Genomic DNA, 6,303 nt, shown 5'->3' with positions numbered 1-6,303 from the left:
CTCGTCGGGAGTCAGCGTGGCCCGGGATTGGCCGGAGCGGAGGGGCGGGGCCGCTCTCGCCAAAGCCCGCCGCGGAGCTCCGGCTGAGGCGTGGGAACGCGGACGCGCATCTGGGGCCCGGGAGCAGAGCACGGGTGGGGAGAGGCGGCGGCGAGTAGGAGCGCGAAGTCGCTAACTCTAGATAGGGAAGCGCGCGGACGTGGGCACAGGCGCGGGCGCGGCGGGGGCGGGGGCGGGGGCGGGCTGGCGAGGGGCGGGCTCTGGACCTCGGGTTTTGGCGCTCCTCCGCACCCAGCAGTCTGTCGGTGAAGTTTCAGCCCTGTGTTTAAAGAATAACCCCAAGCGCGTGGCTGAGTGTGAGCGAGCGTGTGTGACGTCGGGAGGCGCCGTGGCTTAACCGAACCGCCCCACTCGGCTGTCCCTTGTCTGGACCAAAACTGCTGACTGACTGACCCTGGCGGTCACATTTGCCCTCTGGGGTTTTCGAAAACCCTAAATCAAAGTTGCTTTTCTCTTTGGCAACTCCCAAGGCTACTTCCGCGGCCTCTGGGCTGTGAACAGATAAGGACGCAAGTTTCCCCGACCAGGTACTTGACAGCTGGCGGTCGGAGGGTCTGAGAGACCGGCCACCAAACGATTTTCTAATTGCACCTAATCAGTTCTTTCCATTTGGCCACTGAGGCTGTGGATAATAGATCCCGTTGAGTAGACCGTGGGCTGGAGTTGTGTCTACTCTGGTGGCAGGAAGGGATAGAGCAATGATGCGGGTATTTCAGGACACAATTTTAGTAGTTTTTCAAGTTCGAGTTTTTCGGGCTTGGATTATCCAGATAATTGCAATTCACACTCCCTGGTTTGGGTAATCGCAGCGGTAGAGTTAAGTAGAATCCCGGACGTGAAAAAAAAATCGCGCTTGGAAATTAATTTGTTTTCTAAAAGACGAATGCGTGTCCAGTCTTTAGTGCATTGGACAGCGTGGGTTGTATAAAACTCTAGATGTGCTTGTAAAACATGTTTTCAAGCTGCTCTTTCCATCCATGCTCTGAGGTAGTTGTTTGAACCCGCTACGCAGTTGTGTCTATGCGAGGGCAGCGGGAGGCGGTGGGCCCGCCGGGGCGCCGCGGTACCGGGAGGCGGGCGCCGGGTTGGTCGGGGTTGAGCTCGAGACTCCACTCGTTGCGCCGGGACAGCTCGGTGCTTAGGGCAGAAAAGCCTCTGAGACAGAGGCGTCAATCAGTCACCACAGCCCTACGCCACGACGAAGTCTTATTTTTCTGGGGATCTGCTTAGGGCGTACCCCTCTGACACTCCATTCTCTCCTCACACAAGACCGGCGCGGGGCGGGGAGGAGAAGAGGAAGGGATGAGACTTGAAAAGACCGGGCCCGGGCCGGGGCAGGGCAGGGGGAGAGCGGGAAGGACCTGCAGTCCGCGGGTTAAGCCCTCGTTAAACCACAAAACCCCTTCCCCACACGCCCTCGTCTCTTTTGTGCGGTCCCCACCGCGGCGCCTGCAATAACCGTGTGAACAGAAACCCGAAACGTTCCATCCTGACTTCTGAAACTTAACACCGGGCAAAACACACAGTCGTCGGGAGCCGGGCGGGGCCTGGTGGGGATGCACCCGGTCAGCTCGAGGCCGCGGGGGGCGGTGACCCCCCAGCTCGGCTGTGGGCCTCCCCTCCGCGCGGGTCTCCGGGCCTTTGCTTCGCTGCAGCGCCGGCTGCCTGAGCGCGCTGCGGGGAGCCGAGCGGGCTCGCCTCCCTTCGGCTCTGACCTCCCCCGACGTCACTCGGCTCTCGGTCCTCACAGCCCGGCTAGGGAAGAGCCAGATCTGCGCGGGTCGCCCGTCCCACCTCCCCGGCGGATGCGCCCGCGGCCAGTCCGCGCAGGCCACGCGGGGACACGCCGCCTCCAGCCTGGCGCGAACTCAGCCTTCACGACTTTTAGCGAAGGGTGCGCATTTTTCTGAAAGCGAATGTCTACAGATGCAATTAACCTTGGCCACGCGATCAAATTAGCGGGCGCTTCAAAACGCCGGGGACAAAACCTGAGATCATCACTGAAAAAAAATTTAAGAGTTCTTTCTCACTATCCTACTGTATTTAATTATAAGAATTGCGAAGAGGGAAATGACTTGCTTGAAAAAAAGTTGCAGCTGGTTAAAGTTTTTCCATACTTGTTCTCTGAAGACTTAACCACTGTACCATGCTATAAAGAAAAATGTGGCAGGGACGTTCGAAATGCACACGCGGATTTACTGTCGCTTAAAAATACTTCTTAAGCAAAGAGGGTCATATTTTAAAAACGTTTATAACAGTGCCTGGTACGTGGTAAGCGCTCTATACGTCTGTTAAATAAACAAGAATGCGTAAGGCAAAAGACCTCGGCGTTTTGAACACGACCAAAGTAATAACATGCTAACTTATCTGCAAGATACTTGATCGCAATTAGGCAGCACGAGATATTTCAATTAGGTCTTTTATTCCCCTGTAATATCCCATTTGCCTATGCCCTGGTCAGGCGCCTTGTCTAACACTGAAAGTGCTTCTCGGGTCAGAGGGAGAAACGGAGGAAACTCTTTAAAACGCCCCAGCATTATTAAAAACGGTGGTGGATTCTCTGGAGTGCGAGAGCGAGGTGTAGGGGTGGCGTCTGCAGAGAGAAAGAAAAGAGAATGAGAAAACCGCGGGATTTCAAGCTTCATCGCCCCTCAGCGACATCCTTTTCAGTGAAACTTGGTTGAAGGCTTAGGAAGAACTCGGGCAGAAGAAAAGATGTCCGCGCGCAGAGCAAACCACAGTTCGTTCATTTTCAAAGATTTGTACAATGAGATAATTAGACCGAAAGATACGAAGAACTTCCCTACAAACGAAATGCCATTAGGAAAGAAAGCCCAGAAAGACAGATCTAAACGAAATGGAGGAGGAAAGACTCAGCTGTCTTCCCGAAATTGGTCCTTTCCTCCTTGTTTTGTCCTTCTGTGATTTAACTCACTTACTGACGTGAGATGTCTTAATATAAAGTTACAGTTTTTGCACCTGTATTTTATACATCTGGCCATTTTGACCCTGTTATAGCTTGTCCCACAAAATTTGAGTTGTGTTGCATAAATTAATGAAGTGATTACTTTGCTGCATTTTAGAATGCTCCTTGCAGCATTTTTGGAAGGAAAGCAGGATTTTTTTTTTTTTTTTTAATTCTAGGTCTGCTTTTTTCCTCATTAGAGCACTCTGATTTTTCAAGATCAGTGGTCACACTTTGTTACTTCTCTGAATCCTTTGAGGTACTGCTTACAGTTACTGTAAAAAGTGTCAGCCACTCCAGTGTTTGGGTTCGTTAGAAAGTCACTAAGACATGACACCACTTTAAAAAAATGTTTTAACTGAGCTTCACAGTGAAATACAGGCAGCTCTGTTATTTAAAGACCTTTATGTTAGTCTGAAAAGGCTAAGTGCACATAGTTCATATTGAGAAGTCCAATATTTTGCCCTTTCTGAAATATAATTATTTACACAGCTTTCTCTTGCAAATGGAAGACGAGCAGGTCGCCCCAAGATGTGCTAGTCTATTTGCAATTGCTGGGGCAGGTGACATGCACGTGCGTCTGTGGGCAGCCTTGCTGGGCTGGCTTCCCTGACTACAAGGCTATTGTGAGCTGGCAACACTTTAAAGTGTGTGAGAATGCTGCACCCTGAGAGTGGAGGCCAAAGGCAAGATCCTTGTAAATTTCAATACCTTTCTCAACATCAGTCTGGCAGCAGGCAGGCCAACCTAGGGTCACCGTGCGACACACATTTGCAAGCTAGTAAAGCAAAACAAAGCTGAAAGCAAGGGGGAAATTTAGGCCCACCAACCTTGAAGTCATCCATAAAAGGGAACTGCTTTACCAGTTAACAATTATCCTTGCCTGGTTACCCACAAAAAGTGCATCGTTTTTTCTTGGCTTGCGCCAATAGGTGCTACTTATTTTTTACATCAGAAGCTTCAAGGTAGGAAGTCTAAGACCCAAAGGCCCCTTTCTTGGAGATTAGAATGTTTAAATTGATCTCTGTTATTAAGGGGCAATTTATTTAAAAGCTTTTATTTCATGAGTGATGTTATTAGTACCTAGCACATGCCCAAGGAGGAAGGCTGGTTTTACTGCAGGACACTGGAGAAGAGGGTTGTATAATTAAGTAACCAGTTTTCCATACCCCTGTAAGCAACAGTCAAAAGATAACTAAACTCACTATATTAACTTCCTCTTTGTGAGTGTTAAACTGATGTTGGCAGGCTTTTCTATTAAGGAAATTCTTTAAAATTTTCATTTTCTTGAAGTTGGTTTGATTGAGAGATTTTTTTTCCCCTCTCAGGAATACAATAAGAAATATTTGCTCCTCTCATGGAAATCATCTTTTAACTAACTTCATCCCCATCCTCTAGAATAGAATAGTGCCTGACACATAATGGATACACAATAAATGGTTTGTGAATGAATTTCTTGTCAAAATTAATGAACTCCTTGCTTCTTTCCATATATACAGAATTTAGATACATCAGAATAATAAAATGGAAATAAACAACCGTGAAGTAAAAATAATCATGAAAAAAATTGAAAAGAATATACTTAAACATGAGCAGGAAACCATTTGCTGTGAATGGGCCCTTAGGTCACTCCTGAGCTTCCTGGCAGCCAAGTCAGAAGAAACAGAGTGAGTTTTCTAATTCTTGTAATCGGAAAAGAGGAAGCACATTATTTGTCAAAAAAGAAAAAGTTTATCCAGCTGCTGAATTCTAAACGAGCTACATGATTGCCTTTTTCACAGATTTAAAATTTTTATTTTGTTTAAAACAATTATTTTATTTGTCTAAAATTCTTCCCCAAGTACCTACATTAATTATTGCATGAACATTCGTATTATGTATAAATGAAGACAATAGTTTATCTCCTAATAGCTGAATAAGTCATTTTCTATGCTCTCACGATTAATAAACTGACATTAATAGGACCAGTGCCTCACATAGTTACAAAAATGTGGATTCTCCATAGGAAAATTTCTTTCAGTTTTAGAAAAAGTTAAATCAAAGATTCATGGATCTGGTTGGTTGGTATTACTTGATGAAAGTGAAAGAGACTCTACAGGTTTCTGAAATATCAAGTGCTATGGAAAAGTTTAAGACTAAAAGAATTTCCCAGTAGAATGCAAATGACCATGTATATTTTTTTTCACACTTTTATTAGGATACTTTTACTAGATAGGTGCACATTTATGCCCTTATCTGCTTATTTTTAAATTGATAGAGACTTTATGGGGAAAAAAACCCCTCATAGACTGGAAATAAGAAGTTGCTAATTTTAGATTTATTGTAGAAAAATTGAAGGCTATTTTTGGACCTTCATGCTTTGTAAACCTATTGAAGTAGTATGTTACAAGAAACAGAAAAATAGCAAGTTTGGCATCTATTGTTTGAAGGGACAGCACAGAAGTTGTTTTTTTTTTTCTTTCTGGCTTTAGACTTCAAAATAATTTAATAATGTCATAATGTATTGGGAACATATGACTAAAATTTTTTAGAGATAGATTTGGGGTCTTAAGTAATAGCTCATTCCATTTCTAGGAAGTGAATAAAGAAAACAGTTCTGTGACGAACTGCAGTATTCATCAGGGCAGTGCAGTCTGTTTGGAAACAAAATGTCATGGTGCTTAGTAGACAGCAGCCATGCTCAGCTGCAGCATGGAGAAGCTGTGTACTCTGCCTTGAATATGTAAGAAAGGTACATGGAAAGTACGTTTCCATAGCACTTTTAATCTGAGACTCCTAGGGCATTATTGAATCATGAATCTAAACTCACAGCACTGCAGCACTTGCCAAGGCTGGTTATCACGATTTTGCTAGAAAAACAGTCTCAACAGAGGCATTAACAGAGTCTGAAGATAGAAGACCAAGTTATGGATATAAAACAAAAAACCAATAAAACGGTGTATGTGGGTATATATGTATCTGTTTCCCTATATACAAACGGATAGATAAAAGTATCTGTATATAGACAGATATAAAAGGCACAAAATAATTAAAGGTTTTTTAATTGACATGACTTGATCGTTAGTTTATAAAAGGCTATCGTAATATCTGGCACTGACCAGTAACTCACATCACAGAGGAAAATGCTGCATTTTGTAATTAAACCACCATTTGTAACATGAAATTTACAAATTGTAAATTTTTGTGTGTATTTTCTCCACTTTTAAAAATTACATTGACTGTATTCCAGTTTATATTATTTTAGATACTGAAATATGTTATCTTTATTCTATAATCTA

This window comes from Delphinapterus leucas, chromosome 12, assembly GCF_059928025.1.
Source record: "Delphinapterus leucas isolate spDelLeu-1000000601 "Yukka" chromosome 12, BTC_Dleu_Yukka2, whole genome shotgun sequence".
In the NCBI taxonomy this organism is placed as follows: Eukaryota; Metazoa; Chordata; class Mammalia; order Artiodactyla; family Monodontidae; genus Delphinapterus; species Delphinapterus leucas.
This window is presented reverse-complemented; position numbering follows the sequence as displayed.